Source organism: Chiroxiphia lanceolata, chromosome Z (assembly GCF_009829145.1).
Source record: "Chiroxiphia lanceolata isolate bChiLan1 chromosome Z, bChiLan1.pri, whole genome shotgun sequence".
Taxonomy (NCBI): Eukaryota; Metazoa; Chordata; class Aves; order Passeriformes; family Pipridae; genus Chiroxiphia; species Chiroxiphia lanceolata.
Genome location: NC_045671.1, coordinates 64,446,359 through 64,466,629, shown reverse-complemented (window position 1 = coordinate 64,466,629; position 20,271 = coordinate 64,446,359). Strand labels below are relative to the sequence as shown.

The 20,271-nt window shown below is 35.7% G+C and overlaps 1 protein-coding gene and 1 long non-coding RNA gene across 2 annotated transcripts in view; both read left to right on the top strand.

Moving 5' to 3' along the window:
• LINGO2 (leucine rich repeat and Ig domain containing 2) overlaps nt 1-20,271 on the top strand; it is a 481,605-nt gene that overhangs the window by 247,418 nt on the left and 213,916 nt on the right. The window contains exon 3 of the mRNA XM_032676784.1: nt 13,206-13,289. The gene's annotated coding sequence lies outside the window, so the exon portion shown is untranslated. The remainder of the gene's footprint in view (nt 1-13,205; nt 13,290-20,271) is intronic.
• Nucleotides 1,823-20,271, top strand: part of LOC116781168 — an 844,439-nt gene continuing 825,990 nt past the window's right edge. Inside the window, exons 1-2 of the long non-coding RNA XR_004354792.1 lie at nt 1,823-1,897; nt 18,567-18,570. This is a non-coding gene — a long non-coding RNA (uncharacterized LOC116781168). The remainder of the gene's footprint in view (nt 1,898-18,566; nt 18,571-20,271) is intronic.

The following is a 20,271-nucleotide window of genomic DNA, read 5'->3' as shown; positions in this document are numbered from 1 at the left end:
CCTATTAGGAGTTCTTGTGATGGCCAGTAAAGAAATTATTTTGTCATTCTACCTTACCTACACTTGAGGCTGAAATTATGCATTTGTGCATTAATCAACACGAAAACTCAAGAGTAGGAAATTTAAAGAGAATTGAAAAAGTAGTACAAGACATTTAACTGACACTTGGTAAAAAAATTCTTTCCATTTCTATTTTCAAAGGGAGGTATTAAAAGTCTGCTCCAGGATTTGCACGTATTTAATACCCACAGTTCAGTCTGTGGTAAGGACCTATCTGCATAATGGAAGCGAAATATTGGGACAACATGAGATCCTCTTTCACCACTTAGTGTAAATGTATTATAAAAGACTGGGTTGGAGCCAAGTGAATACCCCAGAGCTGCAGGCAGGAACTCAACTGTCATGAAGGCTTTTACATTGTAGCTGAAATATTTTCCAATTTCTTTCAAATTTGCTAATAAACACCAAGCCTAGGAAGCATTATGTAGTTTAAAATACTAGGACAGATTTTATTGGCACAATTGATAGGGACTTTAAAAAAAAAAGTTTTTATTGTGATCCTCACTGTTATTTAAGCATTTTTAAAGGCTTCCTGATAGCTTTTGTTCCTACATCTTTTGCCTCCTATCCTTGCCTCACGAAGGTCATAAATGACTAAACTCTCCCTTTTAATTTCATTAATCTCTTATTAATGAGAATTAACATGAAAGGATTCTCTGAATACTGGAAACCGAATATTCTATTTAAATTTCTACCTTGCTTTAAAGGTTCTCTTTTTCTTTTCTTTGTAAACATTTCCCTTGCCAGTCTTATGATTAAAGCAGATTAGTGTATATCTTGGTTTCTGCCAGGACAGGGTTAGTTTTTGCCGTACCCAAGAGGTGCACGACCAGGACCCCTAGGTTACTGTACCACTCCATCCCTATGCAGTGGGTGACGGGAAGGGGGGTCCCTTCCAGTCAGGTAACGTTGTGTTCTGCGTGGTGAGCACTTGTGGGGGAATTGCTCACCTGTCTTACACGCTCTGTTATTAAAATTAGTGTAATTCTGCTCATTTACTATTTTGTTGCCATTTCCAGTAAATTGTTCTTATCACAACCCATGATCTTTACCTTGTGTGGTTCCTATTCTCCTCTCCATCCCTCTGCAGAGGGGGAGCGAACAAGCAGCATGTGGTTTGGAGTGTTTCAATGGGAACATTAAATTGTGGAATACCATTCTTAAACCATAGCAGTAGAGTAGCTGTAAATTCTTGGCCTATGTGTAAGAAATAACATATTAGATTTAAAGTGGATGGTTATTATTTTTTTATTTTCTTTTGTCACTTTTATCCCATGATATTCTGCAGAGTAGCTATCCTACTAAATATTATCTGGCAATACAAAAGGGTTTTCCAGGAAAATTATTTATGTCCTTTGGTTGTAGCACCATCTTAGAGGTAACAGATACTGCTAATATTTTCTCTATCATTCTTTCCTTCTTCTTTCTTTTTATAACAGTCATGTCTTGTCATAAGAAGGATATGGTCCACAGCATTTCTTTCAGATTCATAATTTAGGAATGCAAAAGCAGAAATATATAAAATATTGGGAAGGAAGTGGATTCTGTGTATCTTGAGCAGATTTTTAAGAGAAAATATATCAGATTCTTTTACCTGTCTGGTAGTTTGTAAGACAACATCCTTCTTCCATTTCAGCTTGAGATTACAGTAGTCATTGGATGCAAGTCCAAAACCTTGTTTCAGCCTGCACTCTCAGTCTTGACTTATTGCCCTGGGTTAAAAAGTATTTTCCCCTGGAGTTAGAAAGTGGTTAACTCCAGGGGGTGGTGTTCTTGGTGTTGACCCAATCAGCACCCCTGCAAAATTAAAACATATCACACCAGACCAGAAAAGAAGGTAGAAGATGACATAGCTGGAAGAGTAGTAGCCATGCTTTAGGCCATGAGGAGCGAGGGGCCAGGAGCCCTGCTGGGGGCCAAGGCCCCCCAGCCCTGGATGGGGCTGCAGGAACTCGGAACAGTGTTTGGCGGAGCAGCACTAAACAGAGAACTGTAGCCAAGAGCCAAAAGAGATAACAAGCAGCAGAGATGGCACGGAACCAAGCTGAGAGACGCAGAGCTGTCCCACAGAGAGAAAGAGGACCAAGCTCAGCGGAGGCTGTTTGGAGGTGAGACTTGGCTTTACTTTCCCCGAACCTTTGGAGACCCCTTCTTGGAAGGAGAGGGTGGACTTCCACTTGAAGGGAGTCCTGAAATGCAGCAGCACCGGAGAGAGGAGCTGAGAAACTCAGAGATGTCCTGGAGCTGGACCAGGATGGCCAGGAGGAATGTGGGTGGGGAAGAGGCATTCCTTTCCCCCCTTTGCCATATTGGCAGTTTGAGATGGAGCCAAGGAACTCTGGTAGAATGCCTGGGGCAAAGACTGAACTGAGAGCTTCCCTAAACATTCTGATTCAGAAGGAGATTGAATCCCCTGAGGAAGGGACTTTCACAAAGATGCCCTGCACTTTGTGATATGACGTGGTGAGGTGTGCCTGTCCCTGCTATCACAGTCCACGGGAGAGAGACCTTTAGCTGGAGCCGAGGGGCTGAGGGGTGAAAGAACCCCTGCACTCTAATGAAGAGAGAGAGAGAGATATTTTCCTGCTATGACGGAGTAAACCTGCTGCTTGGAAGAGAAAAGATTGTGCTGCCTTGAAAGCGGTTCTCTTCCTTTCCTTCTGAACTTTTATTGGAGGAAAAGGAGGGATTTGATCTAGTGTAAATATATTGCCTAGAAGAATAATTAGAATTGTTATATATAATGTATTATAGTATTTATTTGTGTAAGTAGTCAATTGTAATATAATTCCCTTCTCCCCATGCCGAGTTGTGTTATGTCTGGAAAACCCTCACATCAAAGCAAATTTTGGGGGGGGGTTTGGAAATTAGAAACTGGATTTTTGCTGGTCTCAAACTGTGACACTTATGTATTTTCTTCAAACCTAAGCATAAAAATTCTCCAGCAATTTATATGAAACAGAAAAATATATTTTATAGCATCCATTTCTCTGTGTTGAAGTGCTGACAGTCAAGAAATCTCCAGGGAGATATAAACTAAAATTCCATATTGCTGTAGAAAAAGCTGCAATTCTGAGATACTGTATTAGAAAATAGCTCTGTTCTTTGTAAACCTGTGAGCCACAGGACTCTGCTAATGGCAAGTACCATGAGGCATTCCATGAAGACATATAAAATATTTCAGTTTATTATAATTGCAAGGGTTTTACTAGATTGGCACTGAAGTGCTTATTTTTTGCCTTTCAAAATATTTTGAATCTCTAAACTTTAAATTAAAATATTTGTGGAAACAGCTCCATGAATGACTTATCATCATCATTAATTACCACCAAATTTTGGTGTGACTGGATTCAGTGAGAGCATATTCAAAAAGTATTTCAGGATTTTGGTGTCTAATGTGCCAAAGTGGAAGAGCCATATTCGCCTTCTATGTAATTAAATCAGGGAAAATTTTAAAAGTTAATACATTTACTTTGAGTAGGAAGAAGTATTAGACAATAAGTCTGAAAAGTAGGTCTTTTCTTCAAGATTTTTATCCCTGCTTTAGGAGATAGATGGCAGAAACTTCCACTATAAAGGTTGACCAACAGAATTTTACCAGTCTTAGAACAATATACATCCAAAGTTCTTATAATCCACTAGTTGCAGTGTTCATTATTGCTCTGTGCACATGCTCAGAGGACTTTATCAGTTACAAGTGGTCTCTAGTCACTTCTATCTGTGCTGTACTTGGTACAAACTCTGTACTCTGAAAGGATGATTTGCCTTGCTGGGAAGTAACAGATTTCCTTTGTTGATTTAACTCTGATCATAAAAAAGATAAAGCACAAGTAAAACACAGTAAAATTTTAATTATTTGTGATACTAATTTCCTTCATGAGCCTAAAAAAATCACCAGTCTATAATGCTATATAGGTTAGCAAACATATTAGTACTATAGTTTGACTTTTGAGCATTAGTGAAACCTATCATAAACAAGAGGTCAAATCTTATCCTTATGCTTGATTACTGGAGTGGGTACCTGCAGTGACTGTTTTCTTTGGAGAATGATAAAAACAGCAGCACTGCCAAGTAGGTTAAAAGAGTGAAGCCAGTTTGTTAAAAATACTAATGTCAAGGCTTATAGGATCAGACTTGTTTCCTGTTACCCAGACTTCTAAATATACAGGAAAACTGCAGGGAGAAGACTGTGAAAGTTCAAACCGTTTCTTGCTTCTCTTAAATTTTAGAATAAGCTTTACTGTTTCGTTTAGGCTATTACTATTAGCTAAAACTGTTACATAGAAGGGTTAACCAGTTTCTATCCTGATATTGCTGCATATCTTGAATTTGATAAAATGGCTTCACTGTGTGTTTCTAGAAGAACAGGATGAAATGCTCTGTTATTTCTAATACATCTTTTTCTTAAATTTTCTTTCATGTGTTGACTCTTGCTGTTCTGTTTCTAGTACAGTATATTTGTTTCTAAGAAGTGTATCTGATTGAGGTAGTAAGGATTTGAAACATGGTGGCGAGACTGTCACACAAAATTGTACTTAAACAACTTTAAATACTTGTTAAAACACCCTGAAAGGGACATTGAAAAACTTATGTATTTTAGTTTTATTTTTCAGTTAGGAGTAGCTGTGCAGACTGTAAAGGTTAGTCTTATTTATTAAAGTTTTTAACATGACGTTTAAATTATGGGCATATATTTATGTGATTTTATATTGTCTTTATGATCCTTTGGGTTGATTGTTTGGGTCATTTCGATGACTAACCAAATTAGTAGGTCAATGGGATATTTAACAGACTATTGGAGTAGCTGTTACCTTTCTTACATTAGGGAACAGTAACCACATGTAATTTTAATATAAATTCATATAAATTACATCTCAGTATGCAAATATGTTTTGTCATTACTGATGCAGGTCTGTGAAGTCAAACGGAACAGAAAATACTAAGATTTTGTCTTTAAGTGTTCAAAGCCATAAAATAAATGAGGCATGGGTGTTGATTGTCTTCACCCTACATTATCTACACAGGAACTATTAAGATTTTTCTATCTTCCTTTCATGCCTTATTTTCTCATACTATCTAATGAAGAGCTTCACTTAAACTGTAATGTGCTACTGTCTTGAAAGTACTTTTCTGTGGTACTAAAAAGCTATCATTATGCATTATAGTCTTTTTACTGCTATTTTTATTGATGTGTTACATTGTATGGAATAATAAAATTTTGTAGTGCGGGAGTTACTTATTTAATTAATTTTTTACTTTTAAATTATATTTTGTCCACTTTAAAAGCTACCCAGAATCCTGACTTCAAAATCAGATAGCTCTGTAGTTTAGAATTGTAGAACACTTCACTTTTTTTTTTTTTGCCTTTGGAAGTGTTGCTAAAGTTTCAATACACACTTTTTTGGACTACAAAGTGAAATGTTCCTCCTACACTGGTGAATATTTTGATGGTATACTTGAATTTGTTGAAATTCAAGTATCCTGGTAGATGAAAACTGATTTAGTGGCAAAAGTCTTGTGGCAAGGAAAAGAAACAAAATAAAATATTTTAATGAAAAGCAAATAAACAAAAACCAAAAAGAAAACCCCCTGAAAATCAGTTTTGTCTAGTTAACAACTACTCGCATGTACTAAAATATTTAATCAGACTTACATGTTTTAATGTTCTGACTGCAAGAGGTGATAGAACTTAATCTTTGCACACTACTTTGAAATAGCCTACAGATTATAAACTCTTGCTGTAGGCTCTGTAATGTGTTGTGGTCTCTAAGTACTTATCTAAAATACCCTTCAGTGCTGAATTCTAAAATATTTTACTGGTCACCTCCAGGTTATCACTAGAATTTTCAGAATGTAATCTGAAGTACTTAAGATTTTGAAGAAACATAAGGCCTTCATCTAGAAAATTCTATAAATTGATCCAAAGAAGAAAGACAAGAGAGTCATTTGAATTTATAAATGAAATCCCTTTCCTCTCTTGCTTTTTTTTCCTTTCCTGTCTCAGAGCACAGATGTTTTGTTCTCATGTAGTGTATCGTTAGGTCTTCTAAGTTAAAAAAACAAAACCTGAACAGTTTGATTACAGAGAAAAATCTCTAGAAACCCCACCAAAGCTTGAATTCTGAATCTGAGCTGTGGGATTTTCTGACACTTACCTCTTGTGGACAGTATAAAATCTCTATCTATGGACCTGCCTGAGAGGACAGTGAGTAAAGTGTCCGTATTTCTCAGCCTTACTTGGAGCAATGAGATTTGACTTGGATAAAGCTAGTTTTTGAGCATGCAGATTTTAGGCTACTTAAGGCAGAGCACAAACCAGGGTCTCGGAAATTCCAGTGAGTTAGTTGTCCAGGTACCTGAACTGAGGAACTCTCAGCTGCTTTCAAGGTTAAAAGAGAAAAAAAAAAAAAGGTATGAGTTGCTAATTCAGTTATACCAACAAAATTTTGTCTTGCATAAGCTTTCTAAGTTAAACCAATGTGAGGTTGGCATACATTTGTTTTGCTAGATTTTCTCTCTAATAATTGCATGTTTTACTTGCAAGGTCATTGCTGAATTTTGCTAGGTCTATCTAATATATGTGTGTATGCATCACAGCTAAATTTTTGGAGAATGAACTCAAATTTTTTGTTGCCATGGACAGCTTCAAAACTGGGTTTGTAAAAACCCATTTGTATTTATGCATGTTCAGGCATAATATAATAATAAACTTCAATTTTAGTCTCACAGATTCTGTTGTTGCTGAATCTATATTTAGTTTCTCAGGTAGATTTTTATTACTAAGAAACATGAAATGGGGAGATGCAGGCGTCCAAAATCTCGAGGTAGACTTTGTTATAGCCAGGTTATTCCTATGTCCAAGTTGCTAAATTTATTCAAGACAGAAGTCCTCTACATCCCAGATATAATTTTTATTTAACTACCCAAGGAATTTGTTCTTGCTAGTTGTATCAACATTTCCTGTCTGGCTTGCAGTGCGACTTGAAAACAGTTAATCATTAATCTTGACATCTTAATGTCAAGGGTCATCTCTCTTGTTGACCAAGATGATTTACTTATCACAGTCCATATCTGTAGATCATGTTTTCTAAACCTGTTATGATTCTTGGTTCTCTCCTGGATCCACCCTTTCTTTTATAAATTTTCTTGAGAGTTTAGCATTTCTTAATTAATATCAGCAATCAATGTGTGAAAATATTTGGAAAAATATTGCACATATAAATAATAATAATTAGATAAGAGTAATTATATTTCTAGTATAATATAGATATAGTAAAATTTAATATACAGAAATATTTGTAACTCTTTTTATTAAAGACATTTAGGCAGATGAAGAACAGAACAGAATGGAACTGAGCTAGAGATGAAAACTTGCAAAATATAAGAAAGTTTCCTGGTCTAGTGAAAGGTGCCCCTTGCCCTGGCAGGGGGATCGGAACTAGATGATCTTTAGGGTCCCTTCCATCCTAAACCATTTGATGATGCTACAATTCTATACTGTTAAATATGAAGTGAAAATGTTCCTAAAGTCATGCATTGTCAATGTACTGTACCCTCAGTACTAATGCTTTGTTCTACATGTTGCTAGACACTATCATGACATATACAAAACTATTATCTTAGAGTATCTGTGCCTACAGTGTCACAGAGTGATGCAACTGTGTTTAAGGCTGATGACTGGGTGCTCCTTTGGTGTGGAGGTTGAGCTGATCAGAAGCCCTAGCCCAAGTGAACCTGTAAGATCCCCTAAGCTGCTTCCTTTACTCAAAGAATTGGTAGCAGGTGTTATTTGTTTTTCAATAACTGTGTTGATGTGCCGTCAGCAAGTTGCCAATAGGCTAGAAACAAACACAACACACCCTACAGAGACACGAGGAATTTGAATTGCCAGAAGAATCAATTTTCATTGAGGGAATTCAAACATTGATGTGCATTTGATGGTGAAGTTCTCCCTTTTAATTGCATTTAAATTACTTTGTCATTAATGGGAAATATTCATCTGAAAAATTAGGATGACTTTGTATTAACCAATTATATTTTAGTTATGTTTTAATAGTGGAGAGCCAAAAAAATCTCAAAATGTTACCTTCCCTACTCAGATGTCACCAACAGTTTAAATATAACAGTACTCTCATAATTGTCTCCAGGATAAAATTCTGGTTTTCCTTCCAGATATGCTATTGTTGAGTTGACGAGATGAGAGAAAGCTAACACTGGAAGAAGAGTAAAGGTATTCAATGAAAAGAAGAAAAATCATTATATTCAGCTAGTATCATTGATATAGTCCTGAAGACAAAATTTGGCAAGTTAAGAAGATAAGGGTGATTCAAAAGGATAAGGAAACATAAAATCCTAAGCGCTCTAAGTAGGTGAAGTTTGGATTTTGAACCTGAGTTAAATGTAAATATATAGTTGGACATTAAGATAGACATGAGCACCATTCAGAGTACTAGTGGAGGAGGCTAAAATAATCCATGATTTAAAAACATGGATTTTAGTTACTGTAGTACGTGATGTAACAGATCATTGTAGTATTCTCAATACTGTAGTCACTATAATTAAAATAATTAGGAATCTAAGATGACAGCTCTGTCTAAAATAACCTTAACTTCTCTAGCTGAATGTAAGTTATTACATTTCTCTGTATGTGAAATGTAGGAACAACTGCTATCATCACTGCAGGAACCAGTATAAGCTAAGGAGTCTGCTGAGAAAATCATTGTTGCACAGCTTAAACTGGTTGAAGTCTAAGACATCCCTGAGGAAGGGCTTTTTCAAAAATGCTCTGGTATCTTTTAGAGTTGTCATTGTAGGAAATATCAGAAAAGGAAACATGAAAAATGCAAACTGTAGATGTGAGGGAAGCTTATTTTGTGCAGTGAATTATTTGGTAGTATGAGCTGTGAATGAGTAGAAATTTCTGCAGCTACCCCATCTACCATTTCCCCAGGGACAGAACAGTCACTACTCATGACTGCTTCCAGTGAGACCCCAAACTTCACCATGTCAGAGAATTTTACAGCATTTGCACTTTCCCTATATTTCTAAGTAAAGATGATATCTCTTGGGATAAAAATAATGCACTTGTTTAGTAAATGGGAAGTGTAGCTAGGAGACAATGCTGAGCAGGAATAAGAGGGTCTGAAATTTTAAAAGGGCTGAGATAAGACCTGATTTAACATTCTGTGTAATTATACAAGGATAGAACACAAGTAAAACACATTTTTTTCGTCCAACACTGAACAAACTAGAAAGGACAGATTTAACATGGTTGTTTGTAATTTTGGCATTACTAAGAGAAATGTTTGAGGTATTTTTTTTCTTCCCCCATTCTCCCCAACACAGAGCCAGAAGCAGCAAAAGTTTATAGTTGAGGTTTAATACCACTTTTTTTAGCATAAGCTCCGTAATATAACAAATTTTCTTAAATCTTTTACTTGCATTGCACTGATTCACACTCTATGTCTCGTTGCCACAACAACATCTTGTCAAGTGCCTGTTTAATTTTTACAGGTTTCTAATTTCTGTATTTATATTGAAACTCATATAATTTTATCCCAAAGCTCTTTTCAAAATTCCTGTAAAAAAGCACTTTATCAAACAATAATCTCTTAACTTTCAGATAGGTACACCATCCTTATGGTGTAAGAATGTAATCCATTAGAGCAATAAAAGTTTCAATGCAGAACAATCCCAACAAAAACATTTTTTATTAAATGTATCCATCTATTTAAAGGTACACTAGCATGTGTCCCTTTCAAACACTATCAGTAAAGGCTCTATTTTTTCAGAGATACTTTACTCTTTTGCTTTCTACTCTCCAGAAACACAAATCCCAAGAACTGGTACATTAATCCCATGGACAAATTTCTTGAAATTTTCTTGTTTCTAACAAGACTGTTGTTGTATCAAATAGCAACTGGCTTTTTAGAATAAGAAAGGGGGCAAGGAGGCACTGTATTTCTGAATTGAGTAATATTTTGCTGACAATGATAGAAAAACTATTTTACTGCTTATAGGAAATCTTGTTTCACTATTTTCTAACATTAGGTTGAATCCTTCACTTGTGGTCAAACAAACCATGTAAACCATCTGATTCTTCTATTAAAAAATGAGTGGGTTCCTACAGGAGATCAATTTAATAAAATACTCAGTTTTCAAGCCCACTGCCCATAGGGCCTTTATTGCATCTTGTTCAAGTCATGAGGCTGCATTTCAGTTGTGGGCAGAGTCAGCATCTTATCCTTGCAGCTGAAATGTATATGTGTGCACAGCATCCTTTTAGAAAATATGTCATTTTATTTTAATGTAATGAGTGGGATCTTTTCTGTCATGTGGAAGAGCGCTCCATTTAATGCATGCATTTTGACATATGAATTTTGACACTTATAGTGTGGTAGTGATGGGGATGTCAGACTGCAGATACATGCAGTGTGTTAACTGGTTAATAGCTTAATAGGAGATTTACTGCTGGGAGCTGCTCTTTCTGCAGGTGCCATCTCAATTTTTTTCTGTGTCACACAATTAAAATCAAGCCTCAATGTTCTTTGATTACACTGAGAAATTATGTTTGTTTATAAATAGTTCCTTTGAAAAGGTGCTGTTTAGTGAGTAAGATAACATATTACCACTGAACATTCCTAGTTGTGATAAGATAAAAAAAAAATAAAATGATAGCATAACAAATAAAAACCTCAAAAATTATAATTATGGCTCCTGATTCAAATGCTTATCATGTCCTCAGTAATTTTTTTCACATTGCTCTACGGTAAGATATTTCTGATTTCTCAGCTGGGAAGACAACTTAGCAAAAATGTGATTTTTTCACCCTGAGAATTTCTTTATTTGTTCAGACCAGATGTTAAGCTCAGCAGTAGTTTGTTTCCAATATTGTTAAGGGAAAGTGAGGATTCTTGTATAAAGTGAGCAACCTCTCGATAAATACTCCTTGATTCCAGGACTGACAGTTTAAAGATCTGAGCTGAATGTCACCTGTACATTTAATAAACTTTTAAAAGTCATAAGCAGTTATCTTATTTCTTAACCCATCATGTCTTTACATCTTTATGGAAAAATCTGAAATATGGTTTGGTATTGAGGATCTCTGCTGCTGGGTTTTTGTTTGGTTTTGTGTGGTTTTTTTCTTTATCTTCATAAAGAAAAGAAAAGAAAGAAAAAATTCTTATAGTGCCAGTATATATTCTCATTCACCGAAGATGCTAAAAACTCTTGTTTACATCATGAATAAATTCTGAACTATACCATAACACATATTGCTGGAACGACTGATTACAGACCTTTTTAAGGGCTCACAGTCTCTACTACCGCTGTCTCTTGACTGCTGCCATTCTGGGCTCTGAGGGGTTTGGGCTTTTTTGCTTTTATTTCATTACTTTCTGATCATTCTGATCTCTTCGTTTAGTCTGCTAAATTCCAGTCACATATTAGGAAAAGATTTGGATCTTTTTCTATTTGCAAGAATTATACTTTACAAGAATTATACTAAGTATAATCAGGAGCAAATGAGTATTAATTGGCCTCAGACACATGTAAACTTTAAAAGAGATATCTAATAAAAACGTGAATCTGGAACAGTGTTTCCATTACTCCCATTTGTCTGGAGACATGACTATATATATAGACCATGTAACATGATTACCCAGATGTGAGGACTGGAGGAAATTCCTTCTAGTACTGTATCTGTTAGGCCACTAGGAAAGTATCATGCCAGTTATGTTGTATCTTTGGTTATCTGGTTATAGCGAAAGAACTGAGAGAGGTTTCTATGCTGAAATTTTTCTTTAGAGGGAACAGATCTTGAGAAAATGCCTCAAATGCCAATGTTTGTGAAAGAGAATGTAGAAAAATAAATAAAACTAAATAATATAGAATAAGTAATGTTGACAGAGTTACAAAGTTACTGAAATAAGACACTACTGAACTACATGCCGCAGTAGTAGACCAGCAATGTAACAATAAGTCAAACTTGGCAGGAAAATATCAGATCTATTTTCATACAGTCATAAACTATACCAAAAAGGAAGATGTCCTTCCACAGTCTAAGTTTGAACCCACATTGAGTATTGCATCCAGCTTTGAGGACCCCATCATAAGAAGGACTTGGACCTGTTGAAGTGAATGCAGAGGAGGGTCATATCCAAGGGCTGGAGCACCTCTCCTATGAAGACAGGCTGAGACAGTTGGAATTGTTAAGCCTGGAGAAGACAAGGATGTTGGGTGACTTTAGAGCACCTTTCAATAACTAAAAGAGGCCGCTTATGCTGAAGAGGGAGTTTTTACAGGGCCATGTAGTGATAGAACAAGAAGTAATTGCTTGAAACCAAAGGAGGGTCACTCTAAATTAGATATAAGAAAGAATTGTTGTACAATGAGGGTGGTAAAACACTGGAGCAGGTTTCCCAGAGAGATAGTAGATGCCCCATCTCTGGAAACATTCATGGTGAGGTTTGACAGGATTCTGGGCAGCCTGATCTGGTTGAAGATGTCACTCCACTTTGAAGAGGGATTGGACTAGATGACCTTCAAAGGTCCCTTCCAACTTCTCCCTTCCCCCCACCCCAAACTATTCTATGATTCTGTGAAATAGCATAAGCTACTGTCATAATTGTCAAGTAAAATGTATTTGAAGAAACATCTCTCCTTCTGTGTAAACAGTCATGGTTTCTATATTAGAGTTTAACCAAAGCATAGAACTCACACGTTTGCTCTGAATATTGGCAATCGATGATTCTTTTTTTTTCCTTATATTTTTTCTCCTGTGGTTTGACTATCTCATTTCTGTGGCTTCGCTGTACATTGTATTTTTGTTAGTAAAACTTTTAGACAAGAGTATAAGGCACGTGCTTTTAGTAAGAATATACTTTTTTGGAAATCCTGGCAGTCTTTAGGACAGGGTGTGAAAGGGGAAGGCAGAAGGAGTTTTTGTTTTATTTTTAGTGAAAAGTACACACTGAAAGCCTGGCATAGAGGTCATAAAAACTGAACTACTATTTCTTGTGTATCCATAACATAACCCTGCTTCCAGGGTATATCTTCTTTTTTTGAACTATTTACTTTGTGAATAGTTTTATTCAATTTTATATTATTTTATTTGCTGATGGTTGTGTTTTTTATTTTCTTATCAGATTGATATGAAGATAAACAGTCTGGATGAGGGAAGTAGTGGAGGACTTTCACCACAAGTGTGAAAAATGAGCAGTCCCAACCTGGTAAGTTTTGGGTTTATTTCTACTGGGGATGATTTTCCCATTAGTTTTCTCATTTATGTTTATAGCAAGATCTCAGTTGCTGTTGGTTTATTCTTGATGTAATATTTCTATGTTAATGTCTTAAACTTTGTCTTCTGTGTTAACAAGACACAAGTGCTCAATATCTCAGTAATCTTGTGAGATGTAGCTTTGTCATGAATTCCATGATTCAGTCCTCAGCCAAAGTAGTTAGCACATGAAATTATTTTATGATCCTTTAAGTATGTATACAATGTTCATATATTTTGCCCAGTCTTGTAAGGACTAGATTTTACAATTTAAAAAAAAAATTATGAACTGAGGGGTCTGTCTTTAAAATGTTATTTTTCTGCTTTGTTTATTTTACCAGTGTCATGGTTTAGGAATGGCACTCTTAACCACAGCCATTCCTCCCACCATCCCTCAGGTGGAAGACAAAAGTCAAAGATTATGCGTTGAGATAATAACAATTATTGGAAGAAGTAACGAGATAAGAAAAACTGTAACACCAAGAATATTAATAACAAAAGTGTACAAAAGAGGGTGATTTACATGCAAAAATGCTCACCAAGCCTAGGAATGAAAAGCAACGGTGGATGGACCCTCTGCGCTCTGACCACAAGCCATGTCCACCTTCTTCTCAGAAGCCCTTACTGCCACCCTGCAGCAGTGAGATGGTACAGAATAACAGCCTAGACACAACGACACAACCCCAGGCTCCATCCCCTCCCAGCTACTGTGAAAAAAGTAATTCTGTCCTGGCTGAAAACCAGGCAAATTAATTATTTAAAAAAAAAAAAAAAGCAAAAAAACCCCACCAACCAACAACAAACAAACAAAAACCCCAAAACCAAAACAACAAAAAAGATCCCAAAAAAACCCAACCAACAAACAAAAATCCCCAAACCAAACAAAAAATGCACAACAAACACAATTGTTCTAGGGGCTCAAATTGTAATTTTAAAGCAATTACTTAGTCTAGTCTTATTCTAACAAATGTTTGCTTCCGATGAGTTGTCCTTTTATAAAAGACCTATCTGCAAAAATTTTTTCCTCCCTAGGAGAAAGTCAGTGCAATCAAAGCAGTGCTATCTCTTTTGAGAGAAAAAGTAGTTTGAAATGTTTAGAGACATCAGTGTCTATCTGTGCAAAGTGGAACCAACCCTATTAACACATCAGCATTACATACAATCTTTGGCTAACAGGGTGACAGGAAGTGGTAAGATAGTTTTAGAAATTAAAAAATAATTGCAACATTTAATAGAATAATGTTTTCAAGCTTATAAGCTGAAAATATAAACCCCTCTTCCCCCCAGTATCAGGGATCTGACACAGTGTAAGACCTTGTGGCCTAAGAATGGATTTGTATATTAAATTTATCAGCAAAGAGATACTTAATAAAGAGTTGTAGATTTCTGTCAATACTGGTTTTATCTGATCTCCAACTTCATATATGTGTGTAAGTGTAGTCACTTATATACCTATGTATGTATTTTTCTATCTATCTACCTATCTATCTATCAATCTATGATAAAGGGATGATATATATCCGTTATTTAAAGGTAACATAACAGTTTTCTGAGTTTTACTATCACTTCTGACAATTCAATCAGTAATACCTCACTATTGCCCTACTTTGAAAGCATATTATGTGATAATAAAAAAGAAAATTCAAAGTTCTTGAAAGCTCTTGTAACAAAGCTGAAAGAAAGAAAGGGGGTGAAAACTGGGGAAAATCATCCTCCCCTCTTACCCCCACAGACTGGGTTCATAAATACCCAGAGGTAGGTAAGGGCAGGAGAGCAACACCAAATGCACATCTCAAATGATGCTCATTGTCCTTGTTATCATGTCCTTGTTATAGCACTTGTTATGTCCTTGTTATCATCATACCTGACCACACCCCCACATCCTGGGAAAGGACCCTCGCCCTGCTGCCCCTTACCCTGTGCACGTGGTGTGAGGTGGCATCAAATAACCCCAGAGTCCTGACCGTGCCTCTTCTGCCCTTCTGGTGCCTGCAAAAATTAACTTTGTCCTGGCTGGAACCAAGACACTTCCTCAAAAAATGAAGGTCATTGACTTTCTTGTGATCACTGGGAGGTGGCAGAGATGTAAAAAATTTTAATAGAGGAACACAAGGAACATTGCTTTATCACTTATGAAGAATATTTCCTTTCCTGTTATGTCAACTTACTTGGACTGTTTCAGCTCTCCAAACTGAATCGTAAGTCCATTAATATTGTAACACTGTTGACTCAAAACCACCTCCTGTCCTATAAATGCAGTCAGTGTCACTTTCATTTTTGGCTGACTGTGATTAATTTTTTTTATTTTGCTGGATCCCCAAAATCTCACCAGGACTACATAGTGGTATTTGCGATTTGTCTCCTTATGCATTTATGACGAAGTTGCTTATTCTCAAAATTGCACATAAATGCACATAATGGAGGATGATCTACTATGGGTTCCTGCAAGAGCTACTTTTAATTGGGTGCATTTGTCTTGCTTTGTTTCTGCAGGTCCAAGAGTGCTTTTTGATCCAAGTTTAGACTTTTCCCAGAACTTGGGATTTTCCTATCTTAACATCACCACCTCCTAGTCATGTTTTGGGTAGCACAGGAGTAGAGTGTTTTTCCTTCAATGTGTTTGAATTGCGAGCTGTTCAGTTATCCTTGAAACTTTCTACCTTCCAGAAAGTGAAAATACATCTAGAGGGTATCTTTAAAGGAGAAAAAACCTGTAATTCTTTTATGTAGAATAGATAATTTTTGTAAACTTACCTGCATGCCTCACTTTAGGGTATGTCTAGAATGTACCTTTTAAAATTATTTTGAAAAAAATTGAATATTTTAAATTGTTTTAATCTTCTGAAAACTTTGTATCTTCTACAGTTAGATGAAATGAATGCATTGCTGAATAACAATAATAGTAAAACAATCTTCCTCTAGCTAGGTTTCTGCTTTGATTCCCATCAGATATAAGATTTTTCGTAGTTGGTTTCTTGGTTGTCTGGTTTTTATCTATGAGGGTGATTAGATACTGAAGCAGATTTCTCAGAGAACTTATGAGATATCTGTCCTTGGAGGTGTTAAAGAATAAATTGGACATGATCCTGAGCGGTTTGATTTAAGAAGACCTTAGAGATCTATTTTTTGAGAGGAAGGTTGGACTAGATGACCTCCAAAGTGTGCTTCCTTTCAAAATCATTCTGTAGATTTGTGATTCTATGGTTAATGTTATCCCCAAGAAGTAGGAGCAAAGTCTTATCAACTGTTTGTCTTAATTTCACTAACCACTTCAAGGAATTAGTTATGAAATTTTGATGAAACTTACATGAAATGTCAGTAGATTTAGTTTGGGGAAATTATCAAGAGACTTAAACTCTGAGGAAAAGTAGTTCAGCTTTGAGAAAACCACACACTCTTAGGTATCAAGATTTTGCAGAACCGTAAACAAACTTTGTATACAGATTTTGAAAATCTGTTTATGTACTGGCTAAAATCCTGTGGGAAGTCTGAAGTTGAGCTAAAAACTGAACTGCAAACATCTAAGATTCCCTCTTATTTCTGTTTTAGTCTGGTTCTTACTGTCATCTTTTCCAAAGACAGCTTATAGTAACTAATATGCAACTTTAAAAGTTAGTAGTAGGGTTAGTTTAGTTTACAACTGTACTTGTTTGTTGTTTTACCTAAAGGAAACCAAGGAAGACTTTATGGGTGTAATTTCTTAATTTTCCAAGAGCAGAATAGTAGAGTACTGTCTTAATGCCATAGGTACAATGATCAAGGCAGTAATTCATCCTTGGCATAGTTTACTAGAAGTCAAAGAAATTGCATCAGAGATTAATCTGGCCAATTCATGTTTAAAGGAAACGTAGAGTAATTTGATTGAAAAACTATCCCACACTGCAAAAGTGGTTCATTACTGAAAAAGCACTAATCTTAAAAGCAGTGCCACCAATAAATCATGGAATGGGTAGAAAGTATTAATACTGACTCTTTAAGCCCTTTTTTTTTAGCTACTTCAAAAGGCCATTTAATTTCTGTCACTGTTTTCTCTTCTTACCTGTATTAATAAGTGTTAACTTTTTTCCTGAGCTTTCAGCATTTCTAGAACACCTTCATTTAATAAGGAATTCATTTGCAGGTGTAACAGTTATTTATAGTCATCAGCTTTTTTGCTATCAATATGTTTTTAAGCATGTTAGTTGGAATGGGAAAGAAAAGATGGTTTGGGGAAACTGCATCAGTATACTGCATACTATAATTAAGTATAGCATATTATTTATTTTTTAGTGTAAAAAATTACTATCAGTTTTGTGAGCAATATTTCAGACATACTCTAACATTAAACATTACTAGGAGAAATCAGAAGTTTTCTTCTTAATATATTTATGGTCTTTTGATATACAAAAAATTTGTGTGACATTACTTTAGCAAGCAGTATCATCAAGATGAAATCTTGTCTGTTAATTCTACATTCTACTCTGAGAATATAGAAGTAGTAAAGTTAGGTGTCTGTCCCCAGGTATAGGCACAGTTTTATAAATATCTTTTACGAAGGGAAGGAACCTATCTGAGAAAGTGCTGTCCTGAGTTGGTTTTTGTTTATACCTTGCCTCCCTTGTGTTGTTCTGGCTGGGAAAAGGTTCTATTTAGTGTGAAGATATTTCCCAAAACCAAATGTTACTGTGATTCTTTTGGGTATTCTAGAATTGTACCCTGTCATTAGTTGAGATGAAGTACAAATAGGACTCAGGAAGAGTAAATGTTACTGGAGCTATCATTTCACATCCCTTAGCTGAAAAGAACTGGGTGAGTCCACTTGACTATATCTGTACTAACTATATGAATATCTCTTCAAAATCAGACTAAAATCATATACCTACCTCCATGTTCAAGATCTCCCTTTATTCTCATATTGGTAAACTGAGTGGTGTTTGATCTAACTCTGGAATAAAGATACATGTCATATTCATGTCACTGTTTTATTTCAATATAGCAGCTACCACACACTTCTTTTAGGTTGTTATGCTTCTTCATATTAACTTTCAGAAGATACTTCTTGGTGTGTCCAGTTTCTCAGTTAGTATGTTTCATCAGGTTCAATTTGATCAGATAAACTAAACCACTTCAGGATAGCAGTTCTCTGTTCCCTTATTTTAATGCAACTTTCTAGGGCTTTTCTTGTTTTTTCAGGTGCTTTAAGAGTAGAGCTGAGGAATCCCCTGATTTTTTAGATTCTTTGTTATTTCAGGTTTGTTTCTTCATATCAGTTTTCACTAGTTGTCTGTGAGACATCTCTGGCAGTGAAAGTGTTATAAAATCAGTGGGGGACAGACTGCTCTTTGATCTGCTAATTTAGTAGAGGGATGAAAAGATGTTTTTTGGATGCTTCAAAAACAGTAGGGGTGGGTGGGTGGAAGGGTAATGAAAGACAGGGAGAGCACAGGAGCTCAGAAAGTAGGGCAGGGGTTGTAGCAAGAGGAAGTGAAACAGAATACAGCTGGAAAGAGAATGAAGATGACTATCAAAATATTAAAAAGGTGATAAGGAAGGGAGAGAGAAAACTCTGATGTTAAACAGTGTGTAATGTATCTTTAGTATGTGGTTACTTCTCCAAATTCACAGACATTTACCTATGCATTAGTCCTACCATAAACATCTTAAAACACCTTAGAAACAAGCAAATGAAAAATTCTGCTTAAGTTACATAGCAGTATTTATCCATTCCTCTCTCCTTAAAAAATGTATCCAGATCCATGACCCCTGTCCAACTTGTGCTGAAGCTGTAACTCACCAAAAAAGCAATGTCAGCATTCCCTTCCCTGATGTCATAAGAAATGATGCATGACATCATGATGTATGAATCATGATGTATGATTCTCTTCCCTTCTTACTTTTAAGAATTTCTTTCCATTTTGCAGGTTTGGGTTTAAACCTTAGATTGTTCTTATACTTCATCATGTTCTTGAACTGTATCCAGTCTTCAGCTGGTTTGGAGAAGTTCTAAACCTCTAATTAAGTTCTGATGAGCATTTCCATGTGATGCATGCAGAAAAGAAAGTCCCATTGAGGGAATGGAGTGTCCCTGGTTTAACAGTGCTCTTTACTTTTAGTGAGGCTGTTCTTCTAAACAGGAAACTTTCTATTATGTGATATTGCAAAACCTTTTTGCCATCTATTATTTTATCTCCATTGCTAAGAGTATGTTTTATAATAAAATAAGATTCACTTCAAGAACTAACTATTCAATGCTGGGAAAGGAAGCATATCTTGACCTGTGCAGCAGTAATTTTAGGTCCACAGTCTTATGTCCGGACATAACGTGAATGTCCCTCTTCTGTGAGTTCTGGCTTATTACTACTTAATTTTTACTTTATAGTTACTGGTATTGAACACATCTCCATAATTTCCATATACTTTAATGACTTTTAAATAATAATAGTAAATAATTTAAGAATAGACCAGCCCATATAGATTTTATTTAATTGTGAAACAGTGCCTCACGCACTCTAGAAGAAATAATTTTTTAGAAAAAATCCTAGGTACCTTTATATTGCAAAGTATTTTTACATTTGATGTGTCAGGTATATGCCATATGGTCAGTGAACTGAGTTTAAGGATGGTTGAATGTTCTTTAACAGGGGTAGGCTTATCAGTTCATAAATATATGTGAAAGCAACTTTCCCAACAAACTTCTCCCATTATAGAGGAAATCCAGAAAAACACTGCTCAATTATGACCCTCTTTGTAATTGGCCTTGTAAAATATTCTTGTTGATATATGCTTTGTTATATCTTACCAATGCAGTTAATTCTTTTTAAAGACAAAGCTTAGCTGAGTTATGTTATTAATCAAAATCTATGCCTCCAGCAGCCATTCCTGCGGGAAAATAAAACAAAATGTAGAAATGGTAAAAAGGAAAATGAAGCTATAACACCAAAACTGTTTGCCATGTT